Genomic DNA, 15,937 nt, shown 5'->3' with positions numbered 1-15,937 from the left:
AAGCCTGCCCCACGTCAAGCACTCGCCTCCACCTTAAGCCACCACAATCCCGCACCGGACGTGAAGCACCACCGGGACAGATCTGGAGCTGCTGATATAAATACACAGTTGATAACATGCAAGCCAGTGGTGGATCCAGAGCCTGACCTCGGGAGGGGCACTTGCAGATTATTTAGAGAAATAATCCAGACACAATACCCACTACAGTTCAGTGTAGTGGTTATGGTGCCAGTAGTGCCGGGACCCCCTCCCAGAGTACGTATTCAAACCGTTTAAGAACAGTTTGACAACTTACCTGAGGTCTGCTTGGAAATGGGGCTATAGTAGGGTATAGGAGCAGGGGTGCAGTGTGTGTGTTTGTGTAAGAAGTACTGTGTGAGTAGTGTGTGTATGTGTGAAAGTTGCAGTGTGTACGTGAGGACGGCAGTGTGTGTTAGGGGGGCAGTGTGTGTGCGTTGCAGTGTGAGTGGGGGGGCAATGTGTGTATGGGGGGAAGTTTGTGTGTATGGGGCAGTGTATGTGTGTGGGGGGGCCAATGTGTGTGTAGGGTGTGTGTGTGTATTGGGGGCAGTGTATGTGGGCAATGTGTGTGTATGGGGGAAGTGTATGTGTGTGTATGGGGGCAGTGTATGTGTGTGGGAGCCGTAGTGTATGTGTATGGTGGGCAATGTGTGTATGGGGGCAGTGTATGTGTGTGGGAGCAGTAGTGTATGTGTATGGTGGGCAATGTTTGTATGGGGCAGTGTATGAATGTGGGGCAATGTGTGTGTATGGGGCAGTGTATGTATGTGGGGGCAGTGTGTGTGTGTATGGGGGCAGTGTATGTATGTGGGGGCAGTGTATGTGTATGGGACAGTGTATGTGTATGGGGGCAGTGTATGTGTGTGGGGGCAATGTGTGTGTATGGGGGCAGTGTATGTATGTGGGGGCAGTGTGTGTGCATGGGGGCAGTGTATCTGTATGGGGGCAGTGTATGTGTATGGGGCAGTGTATGTGTATGGGGGCAGTGTATGTGTATGGGGGCAGTGTATGTGTGTATGGGGGCAGTGTATGTATGTGGGGGCAGTGTGTGTGCATGGGGGCAGTGTGTGTGCATGGGGGCAGTGTATGTGTATGGGGGCAGTGTATGTGTATGGGGGCAGTGTATGTGTGTATGGGGGCAGTGTATGTATGTGGGGGCAGTGTGTGTGCATGGGGGCAGTGTATCTGTATGGGGGCAGTGTATGTGTATGGGGCAGTGTATGTGTATGGGGGCAGTGTATGTGTATGGGGGCAGTGTATGTGTGTGGGGGCAATGTGTGTGTATGGAGGCAATGTGTGTATGTGGGGCCAGTGTGTGTGTATGGGGGCAGTCTATGTATGTGGGGGACAATGTGTGTGTGTGTGTGGGGGGGACAATGTGTGTGTGTGGGGGCAGTGTATGTGTGTGTAGGGTATGTGTGTGATAAGGATGGGGGGCTTTATGGGTTTTTTTTTAATTTGATAAAATGATTTTTTATTTTTTTTATTTCAAATATACATAATGTCCCCCTCCCTTCTTACCTTTGTTTAGGGAGGAGGGGGGACATTTCTCGATCCCTGGTGGTCCGGTGGGGAATCCCTGGTGGTCCATGTGGTAAGAGTGAACTCTAGCCCCGTCTCCAGGGCTAGAGTTCACTCTTGCGAGATCCGGAGCGTTGCCGTGGCAACGCTCTGTGCTCGCGAGAGAAGGACCTGGAGGAGCTGCAGACTGAGCTCCCCCAGGTCCTCTCCCTCCCCTGCTGGCGGCCAGCAAACAGTGCCTGCTAACCGGAGAGGGAGATCTCTGATCTCCCTTCCGGTCCATGAAGGCACATTGCAGGGCTGGCGCTTGGATAGCGCCAGCCCTGCATTAGCCGGCAGGGGAGAGGGAGAACCTCGGATTCTCGGGGGGGGCAATTGCCCCGTTGCCCCCCCCCCGATCCGCCAGTGGTGCAAGCTACACCCAAACATGACAGCCATCTTTCACAACAATGTACTGCTATATACTCATACCCTCAGTGCAACTAGCCATGATATACGCACGTTCAGCCTAGCATGCTCAAATATAACACACTTCTGTCAAAAAAAAGAATAAAAAAAAAAGAATGCAGCTTCAGAATGAATCTAAAATGGATGCTGTCCAGGAGGTGGTAGGGTCTGGGAGGGAGGGCCTGCTGCTGATTGGCTGGAATGTGTCTGCTGACTGTGAGGTACAGGGTCAAAGTTTACTCAATGATGACGAATAGGGGGCAGACCGAACATCGCATATGTTCGCCATCCGTGGCGAACGCGAACAAGCTATGTTCACCGGGAACTATTCGCCAGCGAACCGTTCGGGACATCTCTAGGTCTGGGTGAATATAGTGTCCCTTTAACGTGTTTTTCCTATTTAATGTCCTTCATTATACCCTTCATTATAGCTATTCCACGTAAGGATACCAAACAAGGGAGCTATCTACTAAACAGTTGAAAGGTCACAAATATAAACAAAGTAATTTTCTTAATTTTGCTGTTTCAGTTTCTTAGTAGAAAAGTCTCTAATTTGCTAACCTTAGGAAACTGAATTGATAAAAAAAAATTTTTCCATTTGTTCTGAATTCATTTGTTTATGGTAGTTTTGCATGGTGAAGAATTTGTAAGTTCCTACGCTTTCAAATACCTCTTAAAGGAACAAAATAAATTGCACATGTCTACTAACATGTATTCACAGAGGAACCATAAAAGGTTTGGAGTGCCAAAGGTTATCAGTCACTGGTCTCTACAAAAGATATCCATAGACAGAAGATGCATGGAATCTGTATACAAATGTCAACATTCTACGTTTATCCAGATACGGATAGTCAGTGGGAGACGGAGAATAGACCCTTTTCCACTAGTTGACAAGGGATTCTCTCCTCCACCTAATCACAAGCCCTTGTCGACCATTACCAACTTCATATTGGAATATGTGTGTACATCACAAACAGTGGCTGCAGAGAAGACATATGAAGAGTTAGGGGCACTCTGGACACCATAATAACTTCATCGGAATAAAGTTGTGTTGGTGCCAGGAGTTCTGTCCTTTCCTTCCACTTCTGTTTATTTTTTATCAATTCATTATTTAGGACAGGAACTAACAGAACACTTAAAAAAATATACAGTGAATGTCACACATAGTATACATTTTGTAATAGTGTATCAGTACAAAAACTAAATATAAATCATAACATAAGGGCTATTAAGGGATAATATTCAGGAATTCATTGGGAAGAACTGTGTTATTAGCAATAATCAGCATGGTTTTATGGAACATAGGTCATGTTAAACTAACCTAATTGCATTCTACAAAGTAAGTAGAAGTATAGATCAGGGTGTTGCAGTGGATGTGATCTAACGTATATACTCGTGTATAAGTCGATCTCATGTATAAGTCGAGTGCGGTATAGCGGTATGGGGGTGTGGTATAGCGTGTGTGAGTGCAAGGAGTGTAGTGTTTAGGGGGTATAGAGTTTGTGTACTGTGGGTATATAAGGGGGTATAGAGGGTGTAGTGTGTGTGTATATAAGGGGGTGTAGTGTGTGTAGGTCCAGGTGATAGGATAGTGGCTTCTTTAATTAATTTAACATTAACATTTAAATTAATTTATAAATATATCACATTTACTCCCCCTTATTACTTTGCAGGGGGAGGGAGTGGTCCAGTGAGAGCGGGGGCAAGCTGACACACAGCAAGATGATCCCTGGTGGTCCCGTGGTCCCGTTATTTGGTCTGTACCACCGCAGAGTACAGACCATGTCTCTGACTCACACTAGCGCTGGTATTACAGAGCGTTGCAGCGGGTTACCATGGCAACGCTCTGTTAATATCGGCGCTCGTGAGACACAGGCTGCCCAGCTTCGTGTCTGGATGATTTCTTCCACTCCGACCTGGGAATCTCTCCTCCGGCTCATGAAGGGACCGCGGTCCCTCTTAGGGCCGGTGCTGCCCTGCATGGGCCGGCAGGAGAAATCCCTTGATCTATCCTGCTGGCCTCGGCCCGTGGCCATCGCGGCCCACTGTGCATTTGCCTGGTTTGCCCAATGGCCAGTCCGGCCTGGGTCTAGATGAGTATTCTTGTTGTTGGGTAGAACATTGGCATAAGGATAGAGTACAACGAGTTGTCATTATTGGTAAGTTTTCAAGCTGGACAAAAGTGGTAAGTGGTGTCCCTCAGGGTTCTATTTTAGGACCGCTTCTATTTAACATATTTATAAATGATCTTGAAATGGCCATAGAAAGCAATGTTTTAGTGTTTGCAGATGACACAAAACTTTGTAAAGTAATAAAATGTGAACAGGATATTGCTTTGCTGCAGAGGTATTTAGATAGATTGGGAGACTGGGCACTAAAATGCCAGATGGAATTTAATGTAGAGAAATGCAACGTTATGCACTTTGGGGTAAAGAATGCACAAGCAACTTACACCCTAAATGGTAGTTGTGAAAGAATACCCTATCACTTGTATCAGCACCATTCCCTTGACAAATTTTTCGTTCAAATTATTCACGTTCACTACTTGATAAAGCCACTTCACACTGGGAAAGTGAGTCACTGGCGGCGATATACTAGCAATCCCCCACAGTAGTGAATTAGGAATAAAAACACATGAGAAGGATTTCGGAACTGTTATAGACAACAAATTAGGCAGCAATATGCAATGTCAATCTGCAGTTGCTAAGGCCAGTAAGGTTTTGTCATGTATAAATAGGGGCATAAATTCGCTGGTAATTAAAAATAAGATCAATCTCTTTAGTTGGGAAATCCTCAGAGGGGATATGATAACATTATACAAATATATTTGGGGCCAGTCCAAACCATTATCTGTAAATCTTTCATAAACAGGGCTATACATAGGACACAAGGAAACACATTTAGGCTGGAAGAAAGGAGATTTCATCTAAGGTAAAGAAAAGTTTTGTTTTTCTTACAGTAAGAGCAATAAGGATATGGAATTCTCTGCCTGAAGAGGTGGTTTTTATCCATACAGGTGTTTAAACTGCAATTGGATAAATACCAGCAAAAACATAACCTACAGGGATATAACTTCTAAGTAGTGGGGTAATAGCTGCTTGATCCAAGGAGATATCTGACTGCTATTATGGGGTCAAGAAGAAATGTTTTCCTAGTTTGTTGCAAAATTGGAAGCGCTTGAGACTGTTTTTTTTGCCTTCTTTTGGATCAACAACAAAAACATATGTGAGGAAGGCTAAACTTGACGGACGCAAGTTTCTTTTCAGCTATGTAACATTGAAGTTAAAATAGTCGAGGACGTGTGCCTTTCACTTCTGTCTGAGGCTGAAATCAGGAAGTCATGGACAATGGACAGCAGCACCAATGATTGGCTGAGAGCATCAGCGAAGCCAATCAGTAGCTCCCCGTTCCCAAAATTTCTTGAGAAATGAATGTATTTTTCACAAACCGTTTTCTGAATGGAGAGCTTCTGATTGGCTTTGAGCATCAGCTGATGGTCTCAGCCAACCAGCGATGCTCCTGTCCAAAGTGTCTGAAAGGTAAATCTGCTACTCTGGTGACTCGGTCCCTCTGGTCACTATTCTCCAACCCTCGATTGTCAGCTGAATATTCAGGGAAGATTTTATGGAAGCGTATTAACCAGACACACACTCTTTGCTTTCCATAATCTTCTAATCATTTATTCAAGATGCTCGATGTTTATACTATACTTGTCACGAACATTGGTTACAAAAGGTTACAAAAAGGTTACACGAGATACATAAAAGAGGAATTAGAAAGATAGAGACCTCTAGGGGCCAGAAGACTGGGAGGAAAAAAATCGGACCCAACTTCCGTGCCACAAGAGAGACGGTCACCTAGACTGGGTGATAGGGGGTAACCCAGGAGTTAAATAACATGAAAAAAGAGAGAACCCAAAAGGGTGTCTTACAAGAAGACAGCCAAAAGGGTAAGGGCCCAGTCCAATCCTAAGGTAGTAAAGTAGCAAAAAAACAAAAAATCTTTATTAAAGTCTATTAAAAAACTGGGACTGTGTAGTGATAAGCAGAGTCCTATGAGGAGAGTGATGATGGCATGGAGTGACGGCTTGCAATAAGCCAGAGAAAGCCAAAGAGCCCCTCATTTAATGAACCGAGGCAGTATGCTAGTCCATGCAAAAATCAGGGGACAAAAAGCAGTAGAGGAGAGAAAAAGGAGAAGGAGGGAGGAAAGGTATACACCCCCAAACTAATCCCTTACTCACTGTGCTAGCCCTTACTCTCCTAAATAACACCTTCGTGGGTGTTCTAATCTAGACTCAGTCTATACATCTGAAGCCCCAGGGCGGGGGTGTATACCTTTCCTCCCTCCTTCTCCTTTTTCTCTCCTCTACTGCTTTTTGTCCCCTGATTTTTGCATGGACTAGCATACTGCCTCGGTTCATTAAGTGAGGGGCTCTTCGGCTTTCTCTGGCTTATTGCAAGCCGTCACTCCATGCCATCATCACTCTCCTCATAGGACTCTGCTTATCACTACACAGTCCCAGTTTTTTAATAGACTTTAATAAAGATTTTGTTTTTTTGCTACTTTACTACCTTAGGATTGGACTGGGCCCTTACCCTTTTGGCTGTCTTTTTGTAAGACACCCTTTTGGGTTCTCTCTTTTTTCATAAAAGGGGAATTAGTTTCTGCTGTTACATTCAATATTCAATAATCTATTCTTACAAAATATCACATGTACATTGTGGTTAAGCGTATCCATTAGCTTGTGACTTCCTTTCAGTTATGTTTTGTAAGCGGTTCTGCAAAAAGAGCTTGCTAATATATTTACAAAATAATTCAATTTATACAATACTGACAGATTAATGTTTAATATTCCTTCAGTGTCCTGATTCAATTCTTCCCTGGATTCAACTCTGTGGTTCAACCATTAGCTAACGGTTTAATCCTTAATAGTAGGTCAATGAAATTCTCCTGGCACTATAACAACTTTATTCTAATGAAAAACACGTTTATTATTTCAATACAACTAAAACTATACAACTAAAATTGAAATCAAATAATGCTTGTTAAAATGTGGACATCTAGACATGAATCATAAGGGAAGGATGATGATTTCTGGGACTGCAGTGGCAGTCATTGAGTCAGAGGTTGAAGAAGACATACTTTCCTGAAAACGTGGGTTTTTAGAGTTTATTAAAAGTCAGGAACACAGAGAAGCATGATAGAAATAACGGGAATATTTATCTAACACAAGTTAGCCAATCTAAGCCACATTACTTCCATTGGGAGCTGGACATATGTCATTGACTCCTGATCTAAAGTATTTACAGGACATTAGTTCAGCACTTAGCAACAGAAATTAGGATGGAAGGCCCTGGCTGTATGGGCAGTAGCCCCATTCCATTGAAACAAAATTTTGTATTAAAATAATGGAACTGCGGGGGCGGGGCCTAACCGCTGAGCAGAGAGGACGTCAGCCTCAGAAGCTCCTGCTACAAGCATCAAATAAAACAGATTTTTATGGTTAAAACGGTGACTAATTGTAACACCAAAGTCAGCAAACGAGAGGTGACACAGAGAGGAGCACAATGACACCTTCCAAGCGACAGGACAAACGGTACCCACTCGACAAGAGTCAGGGGCCTACTCGCATGGCGGACGCGGGAGGGACGGCCGCTCTCCCGCCGCCACAACTTGCTGTCTCAGTGCATATGGGCCCTCGTTCCCCCCCCTCTGGACCGGCGGGGGTTATCCCGGTCTACCCACCCACAGAGTGTACTTACCCTCTGGACACTCCAGGGCACAAAATCTACCGACAAAAACCACGAGGTCCAGCCAAGATGGCCGGCAGCAATGCAACCCACTTAGAGCAACAGACGGCTAGTGAATGGGAAGCAGCCTTTCGGGCGAAATTTGACGCAGTATGCCAACGATTTTGGGAGCGTCTAGAGGAGAGGAACAAACCTGCTCCGACAGCCAAAGCGGCATCACAACAACCGGCACCCTCATACACCCAGCCGGGTCACTCGGACGCACCCTCCATATGGCAGGTACCGGCAAACGCTGGGACTGCTGAACAGCGGAGACCTAACTTACTACCGGGTCACCCACAGATGTGGCTCATACAGGTACAGGCAAGCAGGCAGCACAGAGGACAACCCTATGCAGCAAAGCAGAGGTCACTAAGGGGAAAAAGCCGCCCAAAGCCGCGAGCTGGGCCCTTGCAGCAGCTTCACGAGCACGCCCTGAAAATAACTCGCCGATTTGCCACAATCCAACTGAGACACCCACGGAGAAAACAAGCAAGGCGCAGACAGCGAGACAGGGTACAGAAACCTCCACAACCTAACACTGCCGGACCCAACACTAAAGGTCGGAAGGAGCAAGGAACACAATCACCTACCCAGATCCCAGACAGCCACAACTCGCCACACCGATCCGGTCATGAGATATTGCATCGGAACATGCCTGAACCATACGAGGACCGGAATCTGCCACAGCCCAGCAAGAGGGCACAAATAGACATCATACCGGGCCAAAGAATGGACTATCGGTTCCAGCACATTAATGGCATCGGGTGAAGGTTTGCAGCAGAGAGGACTCTCTTAACTGCAGCTGAGCTCAGTTTGCACTCGTTACATTCATTTTTCATTTGTTGCTCTGTTTTTCCCTCTTGATTTGCTTTTCCCTATCTCTGCCTCAATTCTGCAGTCTCACAGTGTATGCATTGCCAGTTTGTCATTAGTTAACTGATTATTTGTTTTATCAGTGCATCACTCAATATTTGTTATTGGTATTTCTTAAATCTCATCCTATAGTGACCTCAAAAGCATAATGCATCACACTATAATGTCTCAAGCTGTTGTAACTGTGGCATGGGCATCAGGGTTGGGGTATTGAGGTTGCATTGACTCCCGGTTCACCAGGGTGCGCGGGGTCTAGGCCCGCTGTCTTTCATTTTGCATATCTCCATTAACCCACTGTTGACGGGCTCTGAGCTACAAGACGGCACTGCATTATCACTATCACTGCCTGTACTGTCCCTGCCTCACCTGAATGCCCAGTGGCAGTTACCCCCAGGTCACACACAACAGGTTGTCTAGCTGACACACCCACATTGTTTATGCCTGCAGCCAACCTACATCACGCTTCTTACTTTTGTGCCACTTAACTCCCTTGACGAACACCCGTTACACACATGGCACAAGGCAACCGACATACCTACTATAGCGACGCTTATACAACTACTCGGCCCTAGGGGCATCACCATACTCGTAGGCTCACACTATGCCTAATCTTTAAACGCACCTGACACTACTCGAAATGTCTATTTTGCCTCTCGTAGCTGCCACCCTAGACGAAAGTAATGTCAGAGACAGTTCTACCTAACCTAACTTCTCTTGTTAAAAAAAAAAAAAAAGTGCTGTTAACGTTTGCCATGTTATTGACAATCTTGTTCACTTTATCTGCTTGTATTTGCTGTCGTGGCAACACAAGCGTGTTTGTTATTCTAAGCACAATTAAAATAAAGAATTAAAAAAAAAAAAAAAAAAAAAAAAAAAAAAAAAAAAAAAAATAATGGAACTGCTATTTTGAAAATAAAATTCCACTATTCCACAAATCCACTATTTTCACTCGTTGTTCCTTCGTGAATCTCCCAAGACTCAGTAATAATATGTAGATGCAACAAAAAAAATTGTACCTACCAAATCCAACTCTGAATTCTGGCCCAGGCTGTATATAGATATATACACTGCTCAAAAAAATAAAGGGAACACAAAAATAACACATCCTAGATCTGAATGAATTAAATATTCTTCTGAAATATTTTGTTCTTTACATAGTTGAATGTGCTGACAACAAAATCACACAAAAACAAAAAAATGGAAATCAATTTTTTCAACCCATGAGGTCTGGATTTGGAGTCACAATCAAAATTAAAGTGGAAAAACACACTACAAGCTGATTCAACTTTGATGTAATGTCCTTAAAACAAGTCAAAATGAGGCTCAGTAGTGTGTGGCCTCCACGTGCCTGTATGATCTCCCTACAACGCCTGTGCACGCTCCTGATGAAGTGGCGGATGGTCTCCTGAGGGATCTCCTCCCAGACCTGGACTAAAGCATCTGCCAACTCCTGGACAGTCTGTGACGTTGGTGGATGGAGCGAGACATAATGTCCCAGATGTGCTCAATTGGATTCAGGTTTGGGGAACGGGTGGGTCAGTCTATAGCATCAATGCCTTTGTCTTGCAGGAACTGCTGACACACTCCAGCCACATTAGGTCTAGCATTGTCTTGCATTGGGAGGAATCCAGGGCCAACCGCACCAGCATATGGTCTCACAAGGGGTCTGAGGATCTCATCTTGGTACCTAATGGCAGTCAGGCTACCTCTGGCAAGCACATGGAGGGCTGTGTGGCCCCCCAAAGAAATGCCACCCCACACCATTACTGACCCACTGCCAAACTGGTCATGCTGGAGGATGTTGCAGGCAGCAGAACGTTCGCCACAGCGTCTCCAGACTCTGTCAAGTATATCACATGTGCTCAGTGTGAACCTGCTTTCATCTGTGAAGAGCACAGGGCACCAGTGGCGAATTTACCAATCTTGGTGTTCTCTAGCAAATGCCAAACGTCCTGCACGGTGTTGGGCTGTAAGCACAACCCCCACCTGTGGAAGTTGGGCCCTCATACCACCCTCATGGAGTCTGTTTCTGACCGTTTGAGCAGACACATGCACATTTGTGGCCTGCTGGAGGTCATTTTTCAGGGCTCTGGCAGTGCTCCTCCTGTTCCTCCTTGCACAAAGGCGGAGGTAGCAGTCCTGCTGCTGGGTTGTTGCCCCCCTTCGGCCTCCTCCACGTCTCCTGATGTACTGGCCTGTCTCCTGGTAGCGCCTCCATGCTCTGGACACTACGCTGACAGACACAGCAAACCTTCTTGCCACAGCTCACATTGATGTGCCATCCTGGATGAGCTGCACTACCTGAGCCACTTGTGTGGGTTGTAGACTCTGTCTTATGCTACCACTAGAGTGAAAGCACCACCAGCATTCAAAAGTGACCAAAACATCAGCCAGGAAGCATAGGAACTGAGAAGTGGTCTGTGGTCACCACCTGCAGAACCACTCATTTATTGAGGGTGTCTTGCTAATTGCCTATAATTTCCACCTGTTGTCTATCCCATTTGCACAACAGCATGTGAAATTGATTGTCACTCAGTGTTGCTTCCTAAGTGGACAGTTTGATTTCACAGAAATGTGATTGACTTGGAGTTACATTGTGTTGTTTAAGTGTTCCCTTAATTTTTTTGAGCAGTGTATATACAGGTGATACTCAAAAAATGAGAATATCGTGCAAAACTTCATTTATTTCAGTAATGCAACGTAAAAGGGAAAACTAATATATGAGATAGACGCATTACATGCAAAGCAAGATAGTTCAAGCCGTGATTTGTCATAAATGCGATGATTATGGATTACAGCTCACGAAAACCCCAAATCCACAATCTCAGTAAATTAGAATATTGTGAAAAGGTGCAATATTCTAGGCTCACAGTGTCCCACTCTAATCAGCTAAGTAAGCCATAACCCCTGCAAAGGGTTTCTGAGCCTTTAAATGGTCTCTCAGTCTGGTTCAGTAGGAATCACAATCATGGGGAAGACTGCTGACCTGACAGTTGTGCAGAAAATCATCATAGACACCCTCCATAAGGAGGGAAAGCCTCAAAAGGTAATTCCGAAGGAAGTTGGATGTTCCCAAAGTGCTGTATCAAAGCACATTAATAGAAAGTTATGGAAAAGTGTGGAAGAAAAAGGTGCACAAGCAGCAGGGATGACCACAGCCTGGAGAGGATTGTCAGGAAAAGGCCATTCAAATGTGTTGGGGGACTTTCACAAGGAGTGGACTGAGGCTGGAGTCAGTGCACACACAGACGGATCCTGGACATGGGCTTCAGATGTCGTTTTCCTCTTGTCAAGCCGCTCCTGAACAACAAACAACGTCAGAAGCATTTTACCTGGGCTAAAGAAAAACAGACCTGGTCTGTTGCTCAGTGGTCCAAAGTCCTCTCTTCTTATGAGAGCAACTTTTGCATCTCATTTGGAAACCAAGGACCCAGAGTCTGGAGGAAGAATGGAGAGGCACACACTGCAAGAGGCTTGAAGTCCAGTGTGAAGTTTCCACAGTCTGTGTTGATTTGGGGAGTCATGTCATCTGCTGGTGTTGGTCCACTATGCTTCATTAAGTCGAGGGGCAACGCAGCTGTCTACCAGGAGATTTTGGAGCACTTCATGCTTCCTTCCGCAGACGAGCTTTATGGTCATTGCTGCCACCCAGGAGTAATTGGAGTTTGAGCGCAGGACTTGTTTCTTTGTATTTGTATTCACTTTTGTATCACACAGCCAGGTTACAATGCAGCTGCCCATCCCAAGTGTTCTCTATTAAGGGTTAATAAGCATGTAGGGATGTATATAAAAAAATACCCTTTTCTTTCTCATTAGAGATATTTTTGCCAGAAGCTCAAGGAAGCAAGGGGAATGGTTAGAGTTAGGACCCACCTAGGAGGTCTGCCAGGACGTGGCAGGTGGGCATACCCTCTCATGGCCATTGGAGGTAACGAAAAACCTCCATTTGTTTAAAAATACATAGGGATGTGGAAAGAGCGCAGTTAACTTTTTTCTTTGGTTTTTACTATTTGTATTTTAGCTGATGTGTACTATGGTCATTGCTGCCACCCATGAGTAAAGGGAGTTTTAGCCAGGACTTGTTTCTTTGTATTTATGGGGATACTGACTTCATTTCCCAGCAGGACTTGGCACCTGCCCACACTGCCAAAAGCACCAAAGCCTGGTTCAATGACCATGGGATTACTGTGCTTGATTGGCCAGCAAACTCACCTGACCTGAACCCCATAGAGAATCTATAGGGCATTGCCAAGAGAAAGATGAGAGACATGGGACCGAACAATGCAGAAGAGCTGAAGGCCGCTATTGAAGCATCCTGGTCTTCCATAACACCTCAGCAGTGCCACGGGCTGATAGCTTCCATGCCACGCTGCATTGAGGCAGTAATTGCTGCAAAAGGGGCCCAAACCAAGTACTGAGTCCATATGCATGCTTATACTTTTCAGAGGTCCGATATTGTTCTATGTACACTCCTTGTTTTATTGATTGCATGTAATATTCTAATTTACTGAGATTGTGGATTTGGGGTTTTCTTGAGCTGTAAGCCATAATCATTGCACTTATGACAAATCACGGCTTGAACTATCTTGCTTTGCATGTAATGCGTCTATCTCATATATTAGTTTCCTCTTTTACGTTGCATTACTGAAATAAACTAACTTTTGCACGATATTCTAATTTTTTGAGTATCACCTGTACACAGGGTGCATTGAAGAAACTGTACTTTGGGAAGCAAGGAGGGCAAATCCAGTCCTGGTTGCAAACCACATACACCCCTTCATGCTTCCTGATTATTATTATTTTATTATTTATATAGCGCCATTAGATTCCGTAGCGCTGTACAATGGGTGGACTAACAGACATGTAATTGTAACCAGACAACTGGACTACAGGAACAGAGAGGTGAAGGGCCCTGCTCAATGAGCTTACATTCTAGAGGGAGTGGGGTATAGTGACACAAAGGCAGTGGACTCTTTCAGATGGATAATGCATTCTGCCAGAGTGCACAAATTGTTCAGGAATGGTTTGAGGAACATGACAAAAGTTCAAGATGTTGCCTTGGCCTCTAAATTCCCTAGATCTCAATCCAATTGAGTATTTATGGGATGTGCTGGAACAACCAATACAGTCCATGGAGGCCCCATCTCACAACTTGCAGGACTTGCAGGGACACTCCAGGCACCCAGACCACTTCTGCCCATTGGAGTGGTCTAAGTGCCAACTCCCACTACCCTTTCATAAACTGCAATATTAACCTTGCAGGGTTTACTCCTCCTCTAGTGGCTGTCTACTGTGATTATAGCACGCGAAAAGTGTGCTATAGCGTCGCTGGACGTCCTCACGCTATGTGAGGACCTCCAGCGTCGCTGAAATCCCCATAGGAAAGCATTGAAAGCATTTTTTCAGTGCTTTCCTATGGGGAGGTCTAATGTGCGTGTGCGGCATTAGGTCTCCCCCGCCGGCGGCCGTGCATGCTCAATAGGTCTCTCCCGCCGGATGACGTCAGTGGGGGAGGAGCGTGGGTAGACCCTGACCCAGCGCCGTGGGACATCGGCGCTGGACACAGGTAAGTCACTAAAGGGGTTTAACCCCTTCAGCAACATAGTATGGGGGTTTGAGGGAGAGGGAACCTGTAGTGCCAGGAGAACGGTTTGTTTTCCTGGCACTGGAGAGTTCCTTTAAAGGATCGGTCACTTATGTCTTGATGCCAGATAACACAGGACACATGTCAAGTCATTCTTCAATGGATCATAGCTTATTCTGCAGCACAAGGGGGGCCGACACAATATTAGGCAGGTGGTTTTAATATTAATAATATTAATAATAATACGAAGAAGTAAGTAGAAATATAGATCAGGGTGTTGCAGTGATCTATTTGGATTTTGCCAAGTCGTTTGATACAGTTCCACACAATTGATTGATCAAACTCAAAGAAATCAGTATAGATGAGAATTCTTGTTTGTGGGTAGAACATTGGCTTAAAAATAGAGTACAGAGAGTTGTCATTAATGATACATTTTCAAGCTGACACAGGTGGCAAGTGCTGTCCCCTTTAGGGTTCCGTTCTGGGACCCCTTCTATTTAACAAGTTTATAAATGATCTAGAAAAAAGCATTGAAAACCATATTTCAGTGTTTGCAGATCACACAAAACTCTGTAAAGTAATACAATGTGAGCAAGATATTACTTTGCTTCAGAGGTATTTAGATAGACTGGGGTGCTGGACACTCAAATGGCAGATGAAATTTAATGTAGAAAAATGCAAAGTTATGCACTTCGGCATCATATCCTTAACCCCTTACCGATCATGGACGTACCATGTACGTCTGACAAAAAACATCTGTTAACGACAGCGGACGTACCTGGTACGTCCATTAGTAAATCGCCGGCGATTGCGATCCTGGGGTCTGCCTGGGAGCTCAGGCAGACCCCCTCTGCCCGATCCGGCTTTCCCAGGCCATGTGATCGTGGGGTCCTTGCAATTACATGGCCAAAATAGCCAGCTTCTGCAGTGGCTGCAGAGGGTCTACCTGAGCTCCTAGTATGTCCGCTGCAAATTGGAGCCCTGGACTTACCTGGACCGGCGATCCGCGGCGATCACGGTCGGGGCCATGTGACACGCACACACACACACGCATTATATATATAGTTTTTGTAATCTATATTATATATATACATTATATATATATATATATATATATATACACACATATTTGTGTACGGGATTATGGAAGGGGCGCACATTAAACTGTGTGTAATTTTAATATATGAGAGTCGGTTGAGGTGTGCCGAAACCGACGTGAGGTTAGGCCTGCAAAAGAGGGCCCACCCAGGTATAAAGATATATGAAGAGGGTGTGGTGGGAGGGAATTTCCGAAATCGTCGCAGACAGGTGAGTAAGGGGATTAGCTGGGTTTAAATAGGCATAAAATCCCTCCCACAACTTCAGGCATACGCCTCCTATTTGTGTACAGGATTATGGAAGGGGCGCACATTAAACTGTGTGTAATTTTAATATATGAGAGTCGGTTGAGGTGTGCCGAAACCGACGTGAGGTTATGCCTGCAAAAGAGGGCCAAAAAGTGTGTGACATTTATTAAACATAACAAATCATTTAGACATATTATAGAAAGCGAGCCTGATTTCTTTCTGGATTTGGAATGTACCGGTTGTATGCCGAGGACTTCCAGCGACCCATCTTCTCTACAAGACGAGTTGGAACTGGACGACTTGAGGCTGCTGTGGCGGCCCTAACACGGAATGAATGACCCGAGAAGGAA

This window comes from Pelobates fuscus, chromosome 1 (assembly GCF_036172605.1).
Source record: "Pelobates fuscus isolate aPelFus1 chromosome 1, aPelFus1.pri, whole genome shotgun sequence".
Taxonomy (NCBI): Eukaryota; Metazoa; Chordata; class Amphibia; order Anura; family Pelobatidae; genus Pelobates; species Pelobates fuscus.
Note: the sequence above shows the minus strand (reverse complement) of the source record.